The following is a 20,523-nucleotide window of genomic DNA, read 5'->3' as shown; positions in this document are numbered from 1 at the left end:
CCACTTCCCATTCTACTCAAATCGCCTCAGCAATTGCTTTCATGTTTCTGACTTTATAGATTTCTTGGGCTTCCCTGGAAGCTCAGCTGTAATAAATCTGCCTGCAGTGCAGGAGATATGGGTTCCAGCCCTGAGTCAGGAAGATGCCCTGGAGAAGGAACTGGCAACCCACTTCAGTATTCTTGCCTGGGAAATCCATGGACAGAGGAGCCCAGTGGGCTACAGTCCATGGGTTCACAAAGAGTCAGACAGAACTTAGTGATGAAACCACCACCATATTATTATCAAAGCAATCTATATTTTATTGTAGCAAACTTTGAAAAATATTGATAACTAGGAAAGAAGACATTTAAATTTACCTGTATACAATTCAGAAAATCAACCTATCAGAGATGATTTCATTTCATATTTTGGTTTATTTCCTTTCCAATTTAAACATTTCCATGGTGTGAAAGTTGCTATACTTTGTTTAACCAAATCCTTATGCTGAGAGTAAAGATTATTTCTCATTTTAGAGTACATATTCTAATAGTCAAAATAAATAGTCAAAATATTTACCTAATTACTTGGTATAAATTCCCAGAAGTGAGACTTAAAATTTCCATGTCAAACATAAGTCATTTTTACCACTCTTTGATCTGTATGTACTGTCAAAGGACCAAACAAGAAGGAATGTTGAATACTTAGATCTGCTGAGGATGATAGCTGCAATCTTTGTTAAATGTGTATGCTATTATTTTATGAGGCATTTGTCTCTTAATAGAAGAAAAAATAATATCTCAGCCTTAATTTGTTGAGAGAAGTTGACTTTTTTTTTCTGTCTTCTAACAAGCATTTGTATTTCTTTATATGAACATTTCAGTTTATGGATCTTGCCAAAGTTTTTGCTAGATTGTTTTATTACACACTTATAGGGGCTATGTGTTGGTAATGTCAGACTTTGTCAAGTGTATTATAGTTTTGAGTTTGTAACTTTCCTTTTCCTTTTTGACATGTAAGTGTTTAGCAATGTTGTAGTAAAACCCACGAAGACTTTTCTATGTACTTTGGCATTCAATGTAATGCTTAAATATTAGTTTGCTGGGGCTGCCATGACAAAATCGCACATCCTCAGAAGCTTGAATGGCAGACATTTGTTTTCTTACAGCTCCAGAGGCTGGACATCCAAGATCATAGTGTGGTTGGGGTTGATTCTCCAAGGACTTGCTTCTTGACTTGCAGACAATGACTTTCTCTAGGTCCTTCCTTGACCCTTCCTTTGTATGCACCCATTCCTGGGGTTCCTTTCTGTGTTCAATTTCCTTTTCTTACATGCACAAGAGTCATACTGAATTAGCGCACAACTTAAAGGCCTCAATTTATTTATCTCTTTAAAAACTCTGTCTGCAGATATAGTCACATTCTGAGTCTCTTCAGGTTAGCACTTCAACACATCTCCCTGGGGGGACACAACCCAGTCCATCAGAGTTTATCAAGGTCTTCCTCATCTCAAGATTGCATACATATTTATACTTTATTCTTAAGGTTTATGGTATCAAATTTTATATTAAATGCCACTTGGAATTTATTTTGATATGTGGCACAAATCTTACTGAGAAATAGATTATATAAAGAAAACCTTGTAGGTAATATAAATACATAATTTGCAGAATATTAGTAAAGCAAATTCTCATGTTCTCAACACCCACTCTCATTTAAAAAGATTCTAATTTTTCTGTATATGTCAATTCTATGTCATTCCCTGCCTTTTATTTGAGATTTTCACATGCATATGAGTTCCTAAACAGTACACAGGCTTTTCCTCTTTTGTCCCTTTATGTGAGTAGAATCACAGTGATTATCCTTTTGTGACATAATACTTATTTTGTGTGTGGTATCGGTTTCTGAGGTTCATTCATTTGTATGCATGCCATTGAATTACTTTTACTGCTATATAGTAGTCCATACTTTAAATGTACCAAATCTACCCATTCTATTGTTGCTGAATGTTGGCGCTGTTTACAGCTCTTTGCTGTTAAGAATATCATTCACATGTATCTGCTTTATGAGCTGGATGGGAATTAATGAAGCCTAGGGTGTGCACTTGTGCAGCTGTGCTGTGTTACTACAGTTGCCATTCCGATTAACAAGGAATGACAGCTTCTTCTGTTCCACATCTGAGCCAGCCTTTCATAGTCACTCACAAATGTTTGCTCAACTGTGAGCTGTGAGATGGTGTTTTGTTGCAATTTTAACTAGTATTTAATTTATCACAAATGAAATTGATCACATTTTAAATGTTCATTGGACTTCCATGTTTCACCTTCCATGCAAAGCCTGTTAACGTGTTTTTGACATCTACTTTAAAAAAATATTTGTTGGTGAAAGATCTTTACACTTGTTGCACATGTCACTTCCTACTCCCTGGCTTTTGCTTTCCTCATTTTATGTCTTTTGATGAGCAGCAGTTGTTACTTGTAACATGATCATATTTATCCATCTTTTACTTACCTGTTTGTTTGGCTTTTTAAAGAAGTTCTTCATCCCCTAGACATCATAATAGCATTCTGTTAGGTATGCTCCAAAAGGTTTCATGTTTTTTGTCTTTCACACTTAATGTTTAATTTATTAATATCTTCAATTTAAGTTCCAACTTACCTGCAGTTTATATTCATGTCTTGTCTCTGAAGAAAAACAGCTTCTTTTCCAGCAAAGCCTGTGGAGAGAAGATAGCACCCTACCCTCTCCCCACATCTCCCTTCACCCACAGCCCCATCCCTAGAGGCTGTCAGAGATGCAAGAAATAAGAGAGAGAGAGAGAGAGCAGGACAAGTGGAAGAGAAGGATAGAGCTGATGCCTTCCGTGTGTGGTGTGGGATCTCTCCCCCAGGATGGAGCATTTAAGTAAAGGCTTGAAGCCAATGGAGGAATGAGCTGTCTGTCGCTGGAAGAGAAGCGTGTTTCAGGGGAATCAGAGAGAAAGGAAATGCTCTGTGACTGAGGGGGTGTTGGGATTTCAAAGAACAGCCCGGGGTGCCATGTGGTCCAGCACCTGAGAGGAGAAGGCGGGGGTGGGGGGGATGAGGTTCATTTTCACAAACGTTCCCGTTCTTCACATGAGCTGCCTCCACCTCCAGGTAAAAAAAGCCTCACTTTTAAAGACTCACCTGAACCTCCCCTCCTCTATGAGACTGTCAGGGTCCCCAGACTCCTGGGCGGAGCGAGTGGACTCTCCACTGCCCTGTGTTGGGGGTAACTTTCTGTATTACCAGCAGAGAATGAGCTTCTCAAAGAGAGATTTTGTTCTTTATCACTAGTGATAAAAATGTCCAGTAAATATTGGATGAATTTACAAATGAATCCAAGAAGGAATGAAGCTAACATTTTCTTCCATCTTCACCATGGCCCATTAGAAACTGGGTATAGTAGGAACCCTGGGCTTCTGTTAAAAATAATCTAGTAATGGTCAGGTCAGTCTTTAACCTTGTAGGTAGGTCCTAGGAATGAGACTCAGGCCAAAGCTTCCTGCTGCCTCCCTCTCACTGAGAGTTGGTGACCAGTCAGCCCTTCTCTCTGTGTTCCACCCAGTGGGTGACAAGGTCTGCAGACTCCATGGGCCAATCTTCAACCTGGCTTGGCTCTCCTTGGCCACCCCAGATTCACAAGTGTGCATCTGGTACAGGGACCAAGAAGATGATGTCATTACCTGCTATGAGTCACAGCCCTGAGACCCTGGCTGATTTGCATTTGCTTCTGATGACAAGGGCGCCTGCCTGTCTCTGAACAGAGGGCTGGCCACGCTGCCCTGGTCAGCTTCCCACACAGACAACCTCCTGTCATTTCACCTTGACTCCTCCTGTCCCTTTGCCTTATTGGGACGTCTTGCCTGTGACAGCCACTGCTGTTCCTCACCCTGAATGAGGAAGTAGGTAAGTTCTTATGACCCCGAGAATCCCTAGGTGGTGAGTTATGTGGCCAGCCCTGGCCTTAGCACCCCAGGATGATCACCGACCTAGCCCACACTGAATGCAGTTGATTCATTCTGCCTGAGAGAGAGGAGGAGAAGGTGGACTCGGGGTGGGTCCTGAAGGTATTTACTGAGTCAGAGATGCTGAGATCAGGCCTGGTTTTCCTGATGGGGAGTCTGAATCATTGAAAGATGGCAACCTTCGCCAGCAGTCTGGGGGCTCAGGAAGCCTGGCCAGCCTGCGGGCCCTCTGCTGCCCCGAGTGAGCCCGCAGACAGCTGCTCTGGGGTCCATGCGCTGCTCTCCTCTTGGGATTTTCTGGTGGTTTTGGTTCATTGCTCCCCTCACATCTCCTTGGACTATTCAGCAGAAGTGATGTGTGCCTGTTCCCTGAGACGCTGAACACTGGAAATTCCTCCTTTTCTGTGACCTGGAGTTTTGTAAGCATTCTAAATACCTAACAGAATCAGGTACAAAATGTCAGAAGAAGAATGAAAATAAAGAGAAATGAAATGTCTTTTTTTTTTTTTTTTTTTTGCTGGACTCAGTCTTTTAAAAATTTAACTGATTGATTTCTTTTGGCTGCACCGGGCCGTCACTGCCGCACACCCGCTGTCTGCAGTGTGACCTGCAGAGGCTCCTCTACTGCGGCGCCTGGCTTCTCACTGTGGCGGCTTCCCTTGCTGTGGAGCACCCACTCCAGGGTGCGCACACTTCAGTGGTCGGGGTGCACAGGCTTCGTTGCTCTGTGGCTTGTGGGATCTTCCCAGAACCGGGGATCAAACCTGTGTCCCCTGCATTGGCAAGTGGATTCTTAACCACTGCACGTCCAGGGAAGTCCTCGGACTCAATCTTTCTGAAAGAACTGAATTTAGTTTCAGAAGGGAAGTATAGCACGGCACACAAGGTCAATGGTGGTTGGGGGATCTTTAAAGAACTACTCTAAAGGAAGTCCTAGGATGGCTGGAAAGAGCTCTCATGGTAAAATAAATGAAACAAGAAACCAGACCCAGAATTAGAGCTGCTGGGGACAGAATGGGGTGGTGCTGGGCCTCTGGGCACACTCTTCTCTTTCACATCAGCTGCTGCCCACAGACATCATTTAGGAAAATAGCTCTGAGCAGGGGAGACTTGGCAGATTAGTTGGGGAGGGAACTCAAGGATTCTCACCATACTAGGGATAGCTTCTCATTCTCCTGGGGCCACTAGATCATCTGAGGTATTTATTTCAGAGGCGAACTTATGGTTGAGGCCTGAGCTCTCTTATGAAGACAAGAGAGTAGGTGGGACTTGTACTCAGAGGAGGCACACCCTTTTGGGAAAATGGGAAACCTGGAGATGAGCAGGGTGAAATGAAACAAATGATTATATTTCTTATCTTTGAAGAAGATGGAGGGTGTCAACTAAATATCAGAATATGTTTTGAGTGAGCACACAAATTTGTTTGATGAAGAAAGTAATTAATTTTCCTTCCTTAGAGACAAATACCTTCCTATACAAAAAGTATGAAATGAAGAATGTTTCTGCCAATAATATTTAGCAGGACAGAAATCCATGTAGTATTTCACCATGCCTCTGAAGGTGTCAACTAGATTTCACCCCAAATTAAACTTCCTCTGCATTTGATGAGCGTGTCTGCCCTGTGGGACTGTGACAACCACCAGGGGACTCATGATGTATGTGCTCCTGTTTCTTTCCTGTGCAAGGGGGTTTAAGAGCTTATCTGTGTGACCAGAGTGCCTGACCTTTCACCAAGACATGACCCTTAGGTTGCTTCACCCACCACTGAAAAGGTTCACAGTGGCTTGGCCACATATCTGAGGCCATGACAGAACTAAGGTTCGGGCTCCAAAGCTGCCTGATTCCCACATGGGGAGGACTCAAGATGACTGAAGGCGCTTGCATCCAGAGGGTCAGGGAAGGGCACAGCAGGAAGGGTGGGGACTCTAAACGACTTCAGTGGGTATCAGAGAACAAAGCCTGATGCATTTGATCAAGAATTAGTTATGGAAATGTTTGAGAGTGGTGTTTGTTCTGTGGAGTCAAGATTCCCCAAATGATCACTGTGAGGGTTTCCTGGGATTTGATGTAAATCATAGGAATTGAGTATTAATTAAATAACTCTGAATAAGTAGGTCTAATCAGAGTATAAAGCTCATGACTTTCATTTTTTTCTGTGTAAAATGGAAATATTACTACATTGTTTATGCAGGGAGTAGCCCATAGTATTTTTGCAGAAGGCAATGGCACCCCACTCCAGTGTTCTTGCCTGGGGAATCTCAGGGATGGCGGAGCCTGGTGGGCTGCCATCTATGGGGTCGCACAGAGTCGGACACGACTGAAGCGACTTAGCAGCAGTAGCAGCAGCCCCTAGTGTTTTACCTTTGACCCCAGAGAGAGGAGGGTTCACTATTTTTCTACATGCCCATGGTTTGGTGAGAGGAGTCACCCCCAGGTGAATGGTTGGGGACTCATGCCTGGAGTATCTAGCAGGGCTTTAGAGGCTTGGCTCTCATGACTTCTTTCCATCTCCTCAGCTTTATCTGGTCAGTTTCAAGCATTCTGCATGAGGATGCAGAGGAGCACAGTGGTGGCTGAGTTCTTGACCTTGAAACAATGAGAGGGACTTGCTCTCATTCCAGGTTTGATCTGTGTCTTGCCAAATTGTCCAGTTTCTCCTTTCAGCTTGGATCTTCTAACACCACCCAGGAAATACTAATGCCAGTAACATCCACCACTCTGTTAGGCATATGGCAGCTCAGGGACTGATATGGAAACACCCTCTTTCTGTCATTCACACCCACTTGTTACAGCATCTGTAAAGGTTGTGACTTTAGAGGAGAGATGGGAGAGGTTTCTATTAAAAGAAAAAAAAAAACTACAATCCTCAGGCTCACTAGAGAAAAATCCCCTGATTTACCATGTGAATGGCTACCATGGCCTCAGGTGTGTAGTGAGCATAGAGGATAGTGATGAGTGTGAAAGAAGTCTCCAAACCAGGAGAACAGGCATGTCATCAGGTGAGCCCAGTGTGACAGAAGCTGGGGCAGAGGTGGTGATGGGCAAGAAGGAGTAATGAGGGATTATTTACTTTTCCTAATTTTAAAAAATATTAAGCTTTTATAGACTATATTTGAACATTTTGGTAGCTACAAAACAGATAAACAAAATTTCCTCACTACCTTCTTCACAATAACTCAGTTTCTCTCTGTTCTTAAACTTTGTTCAAGTTTGAAAATTGAATGCAATATGTGTCGATTCTTATTTCTTAATGGTGACTGTGCATTGAGGAGAGAGGGTAGAGTGGACCGAATAAAGTGCAGGGCGCTGGACAGCAAACTGCAGACTAGGGCGCTCCAAGCCCGCACTCCCCACGGTGAAGTCAGCAAAGCAACCAGGGTCTGCCAGCGCAGAGGACCCGAGAAGCAGCAACAATGATCTCTTTTCTGCTCCCGCCATTGCCAGCCCTAGCAGGAGTCCAGATTAGCTCCTGGGGTGTGTGTGTGCCTCTATGTTTGTACGTGGGTGTGTGTGCATGCGTGTGTGTGCGTGTGTGTGTGTACTTCATATTTCTTCCTGCCACATAAGTGAGCCTGGATGCTTCAAGTAAGCAATGGCCATGCCATGCAAACAGCACAGTGGAAAGGGTAGTGTCTTTGGGAGTTGAGTGTGCACACAGAGTTTGTATAATGGGTCCAGGTGCAAACTTCCGGTTGTTCCCGTGGTTCATACCTGTTTTGTGAGGGGAATGGTCTTCCCTTGGGATATCAGCTCAAAGCTTATGGGGAGAAGGACTGCACAGGTGTATGTTAGAGCCAGCAGCTCTGGGCATGGATGATTGGGCAAACCAAGTGAATTGCTACAGGCTCCTGATGTGAAGGAAGAGACTGTGGACATAGGGATCCCAGGCCTGCAGAGTCAGAGTTCTGATTGCCTGCAGGGGCTGTGGGTGTTAGTGGAGCAGAGAGGTGCAGGGGCTGAGATGCCAGCTGCCTTCCCAAGACTATAGTAGGAGGGAGCAGAGAGGAACGTAGTGTGGCCCATCTTTGTTTCTGGCACATCTTTCTGTCCAGACTCCCAGGCTACAGGGAAGACTTAATTCTTACTCTTTAAAATCGCTTTAGCTATTCTAACTCTTCATTTTTCCACTTCACTTTTTAAAAAGGTAAATATGTATGTGTGTGTGTGTGTGTATATATATATGTATATATACACCACTGGAAGTGCTAAAACTTTGTGTTTTCATTTGACAGTTTGCCATCAACATCTTTCCAAGTCAATACCTATAGATCTAACTCATTTAAATAACAGCGATAAAGCAAAAAGCGAATTGACAATCTTGTGTTATGTGAATGCACTGAAAATTTACTTAACTGGTCCCTTGCGTGTTTTCTAAATATTCTGTTATTATGTAATGCTGATATCAACATTCTTAATATACACGTAGACACACAAATGTTCTCACACGTCCGTTTCTTGTCATCTGGCTTTGCTTGGTAAAGACTAAAAGACCAATTACATAGTCAAGTTTTCAGTCATTTCCTTCCTGGCTTCTGAACCTTGTATTTTTGTACTTCAGTAGCATCTCAACTCTGAAATTACAGAATAAAACGTATTCCGTGCTTTCCTTCTTTCTGTTTTACTTTCGCTGTTTCAGCTCACAGTTCACACAGCCCAGCCCCCTGCAGAATCTCCCTTGCTCAGGTTGGCCTGCGGCCCTGCAATCTCGCGGGGAGGGCCTCTCCGCCGCGGCCTCCCGCTCTCCGCGCGCCCTCGTCTGCCGCCTGGGCCGCTCCGCGACGCCGCGTCGCGCTGTCCCGAGCGGGGAGTCCCCTCCGAGGCAGAGGCCCCGGGCGAGCTCGGGCGTTAGGGCGGTCGGCGCCGCTGCGGCCTGCGGGCGACTCGTCCCGGGGACACTCGAAGCGGTTGTCGGGCGCCCCTGGCGGCCGCTTTTAGAGCGTTCCTGTCCTTCCGCGACCTTCATAAGGACTGCTACTCAGCCGGCGAACGCGGCGCAGAGCTCCAGAGACTGGCAGCACGGGCGGCGATAACAGCGGTGCTGCGGAGACCTGGGCCTGCTTGTTCCTGCTGAAGATTGGACTTGCAGGTTTGTGAGGCGGTCTCGTACCTCGGTGGTGGGTTGCCGCTTGTTCTGGTCGACCAGCATCTCTCCTCGTCCTTCCATCCGCGGGGCTTGGGAGCGCGCAGGAAGAGGGTCTTCCGCGCCGGAGTGCCTGTGGCTCGGCGGCCAGGCTCCTGGGTCACCGTTAGGGGCGTTCGTCTCCCCTCCGCGTTCCTCCCGCTCCAGGCTCTGGGTCTTGGACAGCCTGGCCGAAGCCGTGCTCGCAGGGCTCGTTGGCGAGCGCGCTTGGGCCCCGTCTCCGAACCTGGACGCGTCCTGCTCCCGCTAGAGTTGAACGTTGAGGCTTGCGTGGCGAGTACGGCGATCGGAACGTTTTCTCCGCCCGCGGGGACACCTGGGTTAGCGCTTGCGCCCAGGAGAGTGATGGTGCCCCGAGCCTTGTCCTGGGGCCACATTTTCCGGTTTTCACGCCTCGGCTGGGAATGGCCGTGTCTCCGTCGGCGGACGGCGCAGGGTTCCCGCCGGCCATTCCTGGATCCCGGGCGTCCTCACACGGAGTGGGGCCTGGCCGGACCCGCGGAACAAGGCGTCTCTGGCCTGCGCGCCCGGCCCTCCCCGCGGCACCGAGATCCCCGTGCTTGGATCTCCCGGGCCCAGGTCCGCACCAGGGCCGGGCGGCGGGGTATCTGCTCCCCGACGGCAGCTGTCGTGTCACCAAGCTCTGCGATCGTCCAAGGCCGGGCTGCTCTTCGCGGGGAACGCCTGTAGTTTCTTCTGTTCACCTTGCGGGCTCGACGTTTGTGTGAACCACACACGGGTCCCTTGCCGCGTGTGACAACAGGGAACGAGCCGGGCGAGCAAGGAGGTCGCCCAATGCGCGGCTCTAGTCCTGCCCGGGCTCGGTGGTCAGAGGCGCCAAATGTTTGAGACCCGGAAAGTGGCCAGGGCCGTCCGTTGAGGGTAAAAGGAGACGCGAGCCTGGCGCGGTCTTCAGTCCTGGGAGAACCTCTCAGCACGCGCGGACGGGAGAACGCTTAGGGGAGAGAAATGCAACCTCCGACGGACTCGGAGGAAACGAGTGCGGAATGGTGGTGCTGTGCCTTCTCCGCCCCGCGATTCGGGTTTGTCCCGCTGGCGTTCATGCTGTTTGTAGCCGGGCGATCACCGCAGACAGGTCGACCAAATAGCCAGACAACTTTGGTGCTTTAAAATTTGCTATGGTGTAGGTTTTAGATGAAACATATAGATAAAATCTATAATGAAAATTACTATTATCGTTATCACTCGACGTTACCGTCATTATTACCATTGTGTGTAGTTAATGATAAACTTTACCCACAAAATAGCTAGCTGCTCAGTTGAAGACCAGAATTTCAGTAAAAGGAGAGGAAACTACAAACCACGAGGCCCTGCCCCATTCCCCGCAGCAACTATTCTGGAAAATCAGACCCTCAAACTGCAGCAATAGGCCTCAAGGTCCAGTCTTGGTCAGTGACTGTTTCCTCATTTATCCTTTCCAATTAGAAACAAATCGGCGGGAATATGTTCCTCTAAGCAATCCCTTGGGCGCCCCTGTTCCTGTCAGCCTGCCTCCAACTTCCCTACATCACAAGCTCTGAGCAGGACATGCCTTCCTGTTTTGCTACCACTCTTAAGCGTACCCCCTAGTCTCAGCCTAATGCAAGTGGTGCTGGCTGACTCCTTGCAATGCAAATGGTAGCTGCTCAATGCACTTACTGATCGGTATTTTTAAATATTCATAAACATCATAATGGAAGGATAATACTGAGTTAGGAACATGTATGACATTGTTAACGATTTCCTTAGTATTTAGACATTAAATGTAGGGCTCCTTATAACTTTTCCATCCTAAAACTAAAGCTATTGAAGGAGGGGAGAGAAGCTCAAGAAGCAAGTGATATACAAATATATACATGTATATATATAATTATTGGCTAATTTGCTTTGTTGTATGGCAGAAACCAACACAAAATGGTAAAACAACTTTCCACCAATTAAAAAAAAAATTAAAAGAATACGAAAGCTATTCGAATGCCTTTTGCATGCAAAGACATATAGCCACATTTTTTCACTTTTTTAGAATTCTAAAATTGGAATGACAAGAGGTTTATTAATGTCTTTTAAAAAATTGCTTTCTAGAAACATCCATTTATGTGTGTACTGTGCACTAGCCTTCATTTAATTGCCGTATTTTGAAAAAAAATTTAACGTAGAAGGAATTGTTTTTTTGCTTGTGAGACCAATGTTTTATGCTATTACTCATTATGGAATCTCACCTGTGTCTCTTCATACTGATATTCGATAGACTTAAAGGGATCGTTAAGCAGTTGTGGTGGAGAAGGCAATGGCACCCACTCCAGTGCTCTTGCCTGGAAAATCCCATGGAAGGAGGAGCCTGCTAGGCTGCAGTCCCTGGGGTCGCTAAGAGTCAGACACGACTGAGCGACTTCACTTTCACTTTTCACTTTCATGCATTGGAGAAGGAAATGACAACCCACTCCAGTATTCTTGCCTGGAGAATCCCAGGGACAGGGGGGCCTGGTAGGCTGCTGTCTATGGGGTCGCACAGAGTCGGACACGACTAAAGTGACTTAGCATGGCATAGCATAAGCAGTTGCGGAACTTTTTCTCTGAGTAGCTCCCTCCTCTTTGATGCGCTACCACACAGATTATAGCCTCCATGGCCTCCCAGCTCACCAGTGTTCTCAATTCAGATTTTTACCAGAATGTTTATGGTTCCTCTGCCTGCAGCTGCAGCATGAAAACCGCCTGAAGGCAGAGAGCTGCGGAGTCATCAGGTTGACATGTGTGCTCACCTTCACTGGAGGAACCTAGCCCTAGAACCCTAACTGCCTGCTGTTCAGGGTCTGAGAACCGTTTCCTATTTTGTTCAGCTTTCTAATTCCCAACAGTAGGAGAGCAAGTCTAGATGCTGTTGCTTTTATCGTTGCAGAAAGGGGAACCCTTTCCAGGGCCCTAGAGTGGGCTCACACGTGCTGACACAAAGCAAGAGACTTGATTGGGAAGGGCACCCAGGAGGACAGCAGCAGGGTGAGGAAGCCCGGGGGACTTGTCTGCCACGTGACCTGCAGTCTCAGATTTTATGGTGATGGGGTTGGTTTCCAGGTTGCCTCTGGCCAAGCATTCTGACTCAAGGTTCATTTCATGTGTTTTGTTCAGCTTTCTAATTACCAATAGTAGGTGAGGAAGTCCAGACACTCCTCCTTGTATTTAGAAGCAGAAATCACATTTCAAGAGAAAATTATACTTTTGAATCAATAATTTAAAATTGCCTAACCACACAGGCTTGAAGGTGTCTTTTGTTTCATATTCTTTGTTTTGCTCATGAACATGTTAAAATGAAATATCAGGAGACCTGCTTAGATGGCTTTTTCCCCCCCAGAAGAACTTTATGCCAATAAATCCTGGGTAAGGTCTTAGGAGTCTCTGAGTTTGAATCCTTAAGGTATATCAAGTCACTGAGGCCATTTTTGCTCCTGTTTTCATAAGATCTGTTGGTCTAATAAGTCACACTAAATTTTCCTATGGTTTATATTGTGGAGAATTTTTTTGACCTGAATCCCAGTGTCCACCTTCTTTTTCAGCCACTAGCAGTTCATTCTGCTCTAAAGTGTGCAGTTCACTATCTCTGGATTGGTTTGAGGTGACCACTTGCAGAACACTTGGTAGCTCACTTCTCATTTCTAATCCATGAATTTGAATTAAAGGCACCTTTAAGGCTCTTGTATTCATTACTCAATAAATACTTATCAACTGAGAATTGTAATCACTGGAGGCACATTAATAAATGAACAGATAGGGACCCTGACCTCCTGTGGCTTTCTGGAGTACACAGACTCTTATACATAAAAATTTTAATTGGGGAAAAAGTTTTGATTAGCATTATAAAGAAAAAACTGAGCTTTCCAGGTGACTCAGTGGTAAAGAATCCACCTGCGAAGCAGGAGACATGGGTTCAATCTCTGGGTCAGGAAAATCCCCTGGAGAAGAAAATGGCAACCCACTCCAGTATTCCTGCCTGGGAAATCCCATGGACAGAGGAGCCTGGCAGGCTGCAGTCCTTGGGGTCGCAGGAGTCAGACGTGACTTAGTGACTAAAAACACTGATGGGAAACATCAGGGTCACGAGGGATGGTAAAGGGGAAACACCAGCATTAGACAGGCTGGTCCAAGGATGCTCATCCGAGAGGTTAATATCTGAGCTGCCATCCAGGTGAGCAGAAAACAGCAGCCACTTTAAGCTCTAGGACAACGGCATTCTAGGAGAGGGAAGAGCAGGGACAAAGGCCCTGAGATGGGCACCAACTTGGAGGGTGGAAACACATGGGGGCTGAGTTGACATGAGTGAGCGCACACGTAGGGAAGGGGGGGGGGGGGGCGGAGTCAGTGCTAGCTCAGTGCTGCCAGTCCCTGATCCTGGGATTTGATCCTGCTCTGAATACTTCTCACATAAATACAGCACGTCGATGCCACGTGCCCACACAGATGGATGACGCAGGGCCCTGGCAGTCCGACAGAGTGCATGCAGTAGTCAAGGCACCAGCAAGATCACAGGATCTGAGATCAGCAGGAACCTTGATGGTACCACAGAGCCTATTTTAAACTCAGGAGACTGAGGAGCAATTTTTGTAGTCTTGGCCAGTATGGACCAAAATAAATTTATTTCTACAGTTTGCAGAACTGTTGCCTCAAAAAAAATGTTGGGCTTTTTATGAAGTTTATGTAGAAAGGAAACACAGAACCCATGCCTAGAAGTCCTACTTCCATGGGAGAAAGCCCACCAGGAAAACTGGTTGGAAAGTTTAAGGAATGTGGCCTTTAAATTATAAAAGAGAAAGACACTAAAATACAAGAAAAGTTCAGAGACAAAAGGGGTTGATCCAAAGCTGGCAGGCTTTGTCCTGGTGAAAAACCGAGCACACAGCACACTTCCTCACGTTGCTGGGTTTATTCTTCCCATGCTTTCCCATGGACTGTAGCCCGCCAGGCTCCTGTGTGCATGGAATTCTCCAAGCAAGAATACTGGAGTGGGTTGCCATTTTCTTCTCCAGAGGATCTTCCTGACCCAGGGATCAAACCTGTGCCTCCGGCATTGCAGGCAGATTCTTTACGACCCAAACCACCAGGGAAGCCATTGCACTTTACATGGTGCGAATTTAAAATTCAGTTTAAGTAATTTTTTTCAGGTTAAGTAATTCCTAAGACCCAAATAGCTCCCTCTTGATGTTATCTGCACACTGGCACATGTAGTCTGCAAGAACCCCCTCTTCCCTGAAGACCTCCAGTCACCAGCCTTTTCCACACGTGTCTCCCATCACATCTGTCTGCCAGTGTCATGGGCTCTCTGCCCGACTCAGCACAGAACTGTTGCTGATGGCATCTCTTCTAGGCAGGGAATCATTCTGTCAGCCATCACCTAGACTTCAATGTCCTCCCATCTGAGATTGTATTTCTATGTTCCTTAAAAGAACATTTTAACAAAATCTTGATTTGAACATGAACGGGTTTTACCTACAAATTTTGTCTGTTTTTCACTGTATCCTATGGTCTGATTCTGCCCTTAGCCTCTCATGAAGCAACTTGCCAGGACTTATTAATGACTTCTGATCCCTTTTCCATTTACCGCCACCCTTCTGTGGCACATGCTTCTGTGACACGTCCTTATTGCCATGACGCTCTCTCCTTCCTTTTGGAATGCCTGCTGTTGCCTTCCTGCCTCTCTTCTGCATCCTGTTCCCTTGTGTGTCTCTCCCTGGCACTCACAGCAGGTTCGCAGCAGACTCACTCACATGCTGTTCCCTTTGGAGTCTGCACTTCCCATTTTAGCTGTGATATTTGGTACAAATTCCCAAGTACAAATTCTCCAACCAAGACTCCTGCTCCCATGTCTGGGCTCTATAGAATCTTCACCTGAAAAATTACCGTGGATCAAACCTAATATACCTTTCCTTCTCCCCAGTTACACCCCTTATGGACACTCCCTCTCTCCTGGGCACCAGGCTCCCTGGCTCAGATCATCCATGAACCATTTCTCTACACTCAAGGAGTTATCTGGCCACATTGGCTCCAGCTCTAATGGAGTGAGTTGAGCAGAGATGGACCCAGAGAAGAGTGGAGACAACAGGTATGTACCTGGTGAGGTTGTAACTGCACCGAGAATAAAGGGCAGTGCTGATGATAGGAAAGACTGTAGAGGGTTTCTGAAGGTTAGAAAATGTTGGAAAGCAGTTTTAAACACAGGTGGGGGGTGGTGTGATGGAGAAGTTGCAGTTTAAAGAGAAAGGCTCATTGCTGGCTCAGAAGGATCTTACTGGTAGCATCTTATCAAATGCTCTCGCAGTTACAAATACTCCAGGTTACAAATCCTTTAGAAATATATCCTACACTTGCTAGCAGCAGAAGAGCACAGGTCACAGTTCTCCATTGCAGCATTGTTTGTAATATAAACAGATTGCTGCATATCAGTGTTCACCCCAAAGTGGATGGGCAAGAAGTATTATACTACTACATCATCCACTCAGTGCACTGCTCTGCAGGAAATTATGTCCTGATAGAGGACAACTTCCAAGGCATTGTCAAATAAATAAAAGGAACATGTAAAAAACACCATGCTTAATATGCCACTATTTATGTTTTGAATTAGGGCATGAAGGAGAAATATATTTTCATGTTTGCTTACAAGGAACTCTAGAAGGATCTGTAAGAAACAAAATACTACCTGTGGAGGCAGATGGCCCTGGACACACAGGCTGAATGACAGGGGGCACAGATTAAGGCAAACTATATTTTCAGTATCTTGAATCATGTGCCTGTATTATAATGTCTTTGGAATTTTCAATAAATTGAATTTTTAAAACCTCCAAGAATAAAATGCATTTTACTGTTTTTATTTTACTATATTATTTTACAGTTTTTATCAGCTGAATGACTTTCTGGTTTGTTTTACCACGGTTGTTGTTTGGCTTCTCTAAAATGTCTATTTATGAGTTTTTATGGTGGTTTTGATGTTTTTATTTTAACTTTGGTAAGAAACAAAGAAAAAGATTTTTCTCAACACCCTAGGTAGTTCGTCCTTGTCTCTTTTCCTCCTTTCGGATACTTTATATTTTCATAACTTTTATTTGCAAGAAAGAGGATAAAGCTGTGCTAGTTTGCTAGGGTTGCCAGGATAGAATATCACAGACTGAGGCTTAAATAACAGAATTGCATCAGGTTATCCCATCTCACAGCGCTCAGCTGCTCAGAGCTCTCCCTTACTGTGCTATTTTCTCATATCAGCAGTTATGTTTCCTCTTTGTTGCTGATTTGAGTTGTCTTTTTTTCTTAGTCAGTATATCTAAAGATTTGTTACTTATGTTGACCTGTTTGAAGTACCTTTTGTTTAAAATTGATTTCTTTGGTTTTCCTCTTCTGTATATTTATCTGAGAGCTAATCTTTACTATTTTCATTCCTTCTTCTAGCTTTGAGTTTGGTCTGCTCTCCCTTTTCTGCCTCGGTGTAAAGATAGGTTGCTTATTTGAGCTTTCTTTTTAATGTATGCATTCCAGCTTTACATTTCACTGTTGGTAATGTTTTTGCAGAATCCCATACATGTTGGTATGTTCTGTTTATAGTTTGATTTGTCTCCAGGTATTTTCTAAGTTCCTTTTTTTAATTATTTTTTAGCCTACTGGTTATTTAAGAGTGTGTTTAATCTTCACAAACTTGTGGATTTTCCCACTTTTCCTTCTACTATTAATTTTTCACTTCATTGCATTGTGACAGGAAAAAGTTCCTTTGTATGATTTGAGTCTATTTAGAGTAGACTTATTTTCTGGCCTAACATATGGTCAGTTTTGGAGAATGTTCCCCTTGCACTTGTGAAAAGTATGGAATCTGTCTCTCCCCAGGTCACACGGTGCCCTAGCTGCACGGTTCTTAGGGGTCACCTCTCACTGTCGGGCACGACTGTTGGGTCGGTCGGCCATTTCCGTGCATTAGTCACACGGGGAGATCACTGGGACAAAAGGGACGCTTTTCTGTCAGCCGGTGACCCTCAGTACCCCATTCTATGGCAGATAGGCTGAGAGTGAGCTCTGGTACATCCTGGGAGCCTCTCTCAGACTCACCCCTTGGCTACATTCTCAGAAACTAGAAAATTTAGCCCTGCAAAAGGCCTGGCCCAAATACAAACTCAGTTCAGTTCAGTTGCTCAGTCGTGTCTGACTCTTTGTGACCCCATGGACTGCAGCACACCAGGCCTCCCTGTCCATCACCAACTCCCTGAGCTTACTCAAACTCATGTCCATTGAGTTGGTGATGCCATCCAACCATCTCATCCTCTGTCGTCCCCTTCTCCTCCTGCCCCCAAACCCTCCCAGCATCAGAGTCTTTTCCAATGAGTCAACTCTTCTCCAATGAGTCAACTCTTCCAATGAGGTGGCCAAAGTACTGGAGTTTCAGCTTTAGCATCATTCCTTCCAAAGAAATCCCAGGGCTGATCTCCTTCAGAATGGACCGGTTGGATCTCCTTGCAGTCCAAGGGACTCTCAAGAGTCTTCTCCAACACCACAGTTTAAAAGCATCAATTCTTCGGTGCTCAGCTTTCTTTATAGTCCAACTCAATGTTCGCTCTTGCCATCTCCTGTTTGACCACTTCCAGTGGACCTTGATTCATGGACCTAACATTCCAGGTTCCCCTGCAATATTGCTCTTTACAGCATCGAACCTTGCTTCTAAGACCATTCCCATCCACAACTGGGTGTTGTTTTTGCTTTGGCTCCATCCCTTCATTCTTTCTGGAGTTATGTCTCCACTGATCTCCAGTAGCATATTGGGCACCTACGGACCTGGGGAGTTCATCTTTCAGTATCCTATCTTTTTGCCTTTTCATACTGTTCATGGGGTTCTCGAGTCAAGAATACTGAAGTGGTTTGCCATTCCCCTCTCCAGTGGACCACATTCTGTCAGACCTCTCCACCACGACCCATCCATCTTGGGTGGCCCCACCGGGCATTGCTTAGTTTCATTGAGTTAGACAAGCTGTAGTCCGTGTGATCAGATTGGCTAGCTGTCTGTGATTGTGGTTTCCGTCTGTCTGCCCTCTGATGCCCTCTCTCAGTGCCTGCCATCTTACTTGGGTTTCTCTTACCTTGGACGTGGGGTGTCTCTTCACGGCAGCTCCAGCAAAGCACAGCCACTGCTCCTTACCTCGGACATGAGGTAGCACCTCTTAGCTTCCGCCTCTGATCTTGGACATGCGGTAGCTCCTCCCAGCTGCACTCCTGCACCATGGGGGACCCCAAAAAATGGCCTCTGAAAGGCACACTAGCTTTTGCCAAAAGCAGTGAGAGAACTTAGAATCTCCTTATGTTCAGTCCTTCGGGGCCCTCAGTCGGAATCTGGGTCTCAGGGACTCATGCCGCATGTCTTCCTGTTGCCTCCCTGTCTCCGGTCCCCCTCTGTCTCTCTCCATCAGGTTTCCTAGACGACCCCTACTCGACTTTTCATGCCCACATGATCTCTTGGAGAGGATTCTGAGGTTCCCTTTGGTCCAGGTCTTTCTCCTATATTCAAAAGCCTGAAGGATCAAAAGCTCTCCTAACATTCTGAAGATCCCCTTCTAACTATGCTTATCTCTCAGGTCGGGAGAGAACCAAGCTTCCCCCACCCCTGAACATCCTAAAGAATTCCCTTGTAACTACTCCTGTTTCTCAGGGTGGGGAAGGACCAAGCTTCCCCCACTCCTGCAAATTCCCTTAACCCTTCAGATCCTTCTGATGGGACAAAGACCTCCCTTCCCACCAGAGGGACAATCCACGATTTGTATCAGCTGATCTGCCCCTGACAGCAGAGTCAATTTGAGCACTATTTGACATATAATTTAGGTATAAAACTATGACTACAGAAAGGAAAGGTGACTTTAGGACACAGGATGGCCATGATGTTCTTTAGACTCCGGAGAAAACTGGTTAAACTGAAAGTTTTTTTTTCTTGGAAACTGCAAAACCAGTTCTATTTGCAAATGCAATTAAAAACAATAAGTTTGTTAAAAAGACTGCCTAGGGAAAAGCTTGAAGTTAACCCTTTTCATGTCCCTGAAATACACAGCCCACTTTGCCTGAGACCTCAGCCTTGGGCAAATTAGAACTTCAAAAAAATGGCGGGGGGTGGGGGGCGGTCAAAGAGACATTTTAAATGTCAAGTGGAAAACTATGAGATTTCTGTCTGTCTGTCTCAATTTATGTATGTCTCAGTGTATGTCTTGTGTTTGTTTGTTTGTTTTAATAATATTGCCAAAATGGTAAATGAGTTCTAATTTAATTGGCCAAAGAAAAGTTGAAGAATAAAAGTTCTTAAAGGAAGGGTTGGGGGAGTTGGTTGGTGTGTTTCACTTAACGTCTCTCTAGTTGTTCCACCTCCACTTGTTGAAAGACTGTCCTTTCAGGATGCTGGTTGAAAGCCAGCTGGCCATAGATTTGAGGGTCACATTTCCCTGGTGGCTCAGATGGTAAAGCATCTGCCTACAATGCAGGAGACCCGGGTTCAATCCCTGGGTCGGGAAGATCGCCTGGGAAAGGAAATGGCAACCCACTCCAGTATTCTTGCCTGGAAAATCCCATGGACAGAGGAGCCTGTTAGACTACAGTCCATGCCATTGAAAAGAGTTGGACACAACTGAGAGACTTCACTTCACTTCAAAGGAAAATAACTACTTACAAATCAGACAATTCTAAAAACAAGAGAAATTAACCTAAATGAATATCAGATTCACGTGAACTGGGAAATATTCAATATTAAATACCTAGTACTAATGTTTGTTTGCTAATCTAATATAGACATGTCTAAGAGTCATTAACATTAAGCATAATATTTTAATTGTGCCTAGGTTTATTATAAGTTAAATATTGTTATATTATTATATCTGTTACAAGTTTGTCAACAAGGAAAGTACCTCTAGGAAAAAAAAACTTGTAAAAAATGTAAATGAGATATGAACTTTTAGATAAACTATTAAGAATAAAAGACGCTTACTCCTCGGAGGGAAAGTTATGACCAACCTAGATAGCCTATTCAAAAGCAGAGACATTACTTTGCCAACAAAGGTTCGTCTAGTCAAGGCTATGGTTTTTCCTGTGGTCATGTATGGATGTGAGAGTTGGACTGTGAAGAAGGCTGAAGGCCGAAGAATTGATGCTTTTGAAGTGTGGTGTTGGAGAAGACTCTTGAGAGTCCCTTGGACTGCAAGGAGATCCAACCAGTCCATTCTGAAGGAGATCAGCCCTGGGATTTCTTTGGAAGGAATGATGCTAAAGCTGAAACTCCAGTACTTTGGCCACCTCATTCGAAGAGTTGACTCATTGGCAAAGACTCTGATGCTGGGAGGGATTGAGGGCAGGAGGAGAAGGGGACGACAGAGGATGAGATGGCTGGATGGCATCACTGACTCGATGGACGTGAGTCATTGAGTGA

The 20,523-nt window shown here is 45.3% G+C and overlaps 1 long non-coding RNA gene across 1 annotated transcript; it reads left to right on the top strand.

Moving 5' to 3' along the window:
* The first annotated feature begins 13,465 nt into the window (after positions 1–13,465).
* Positions 13,466–16,430, top strand: LOC139182825 (uncharacterized). Its single transcript, XR_011566398.1, has 3 exons — positions 13,466–14,839; positions 15,031–15,195; positions 15,715–16,430. It is a non-coding gene; the product is annotated as an uncharacterized lncRNA (long non-coding RNA).
* Positions 16,431–20,523: the final 4,093 nt, after the last annotated feature.

Source organism: Bos indicus, chromosome 4 (genome assembly GCF_029378745.1).
Source record: "Bos indicus isolate NIAB-ARS_2022 breed Sahiwal x Tharparkar chromosome 4, NIAB-ARS_B.indTharparkar_mat_pri_1.0, whole genome shotgun sequence".
In the NCBI taxonomy this organism is placed as follows: domain Eukaryota; kingdom Metazoa; phylum Chordata; class Mammalia; order Artiodactyla; family Bovidae; genus Bos; species Bos indicus.
Note: the sequence above shows the minus strand (reverse complement) of the source record. Positions and strands in the feature narration are given on the sequence as shown.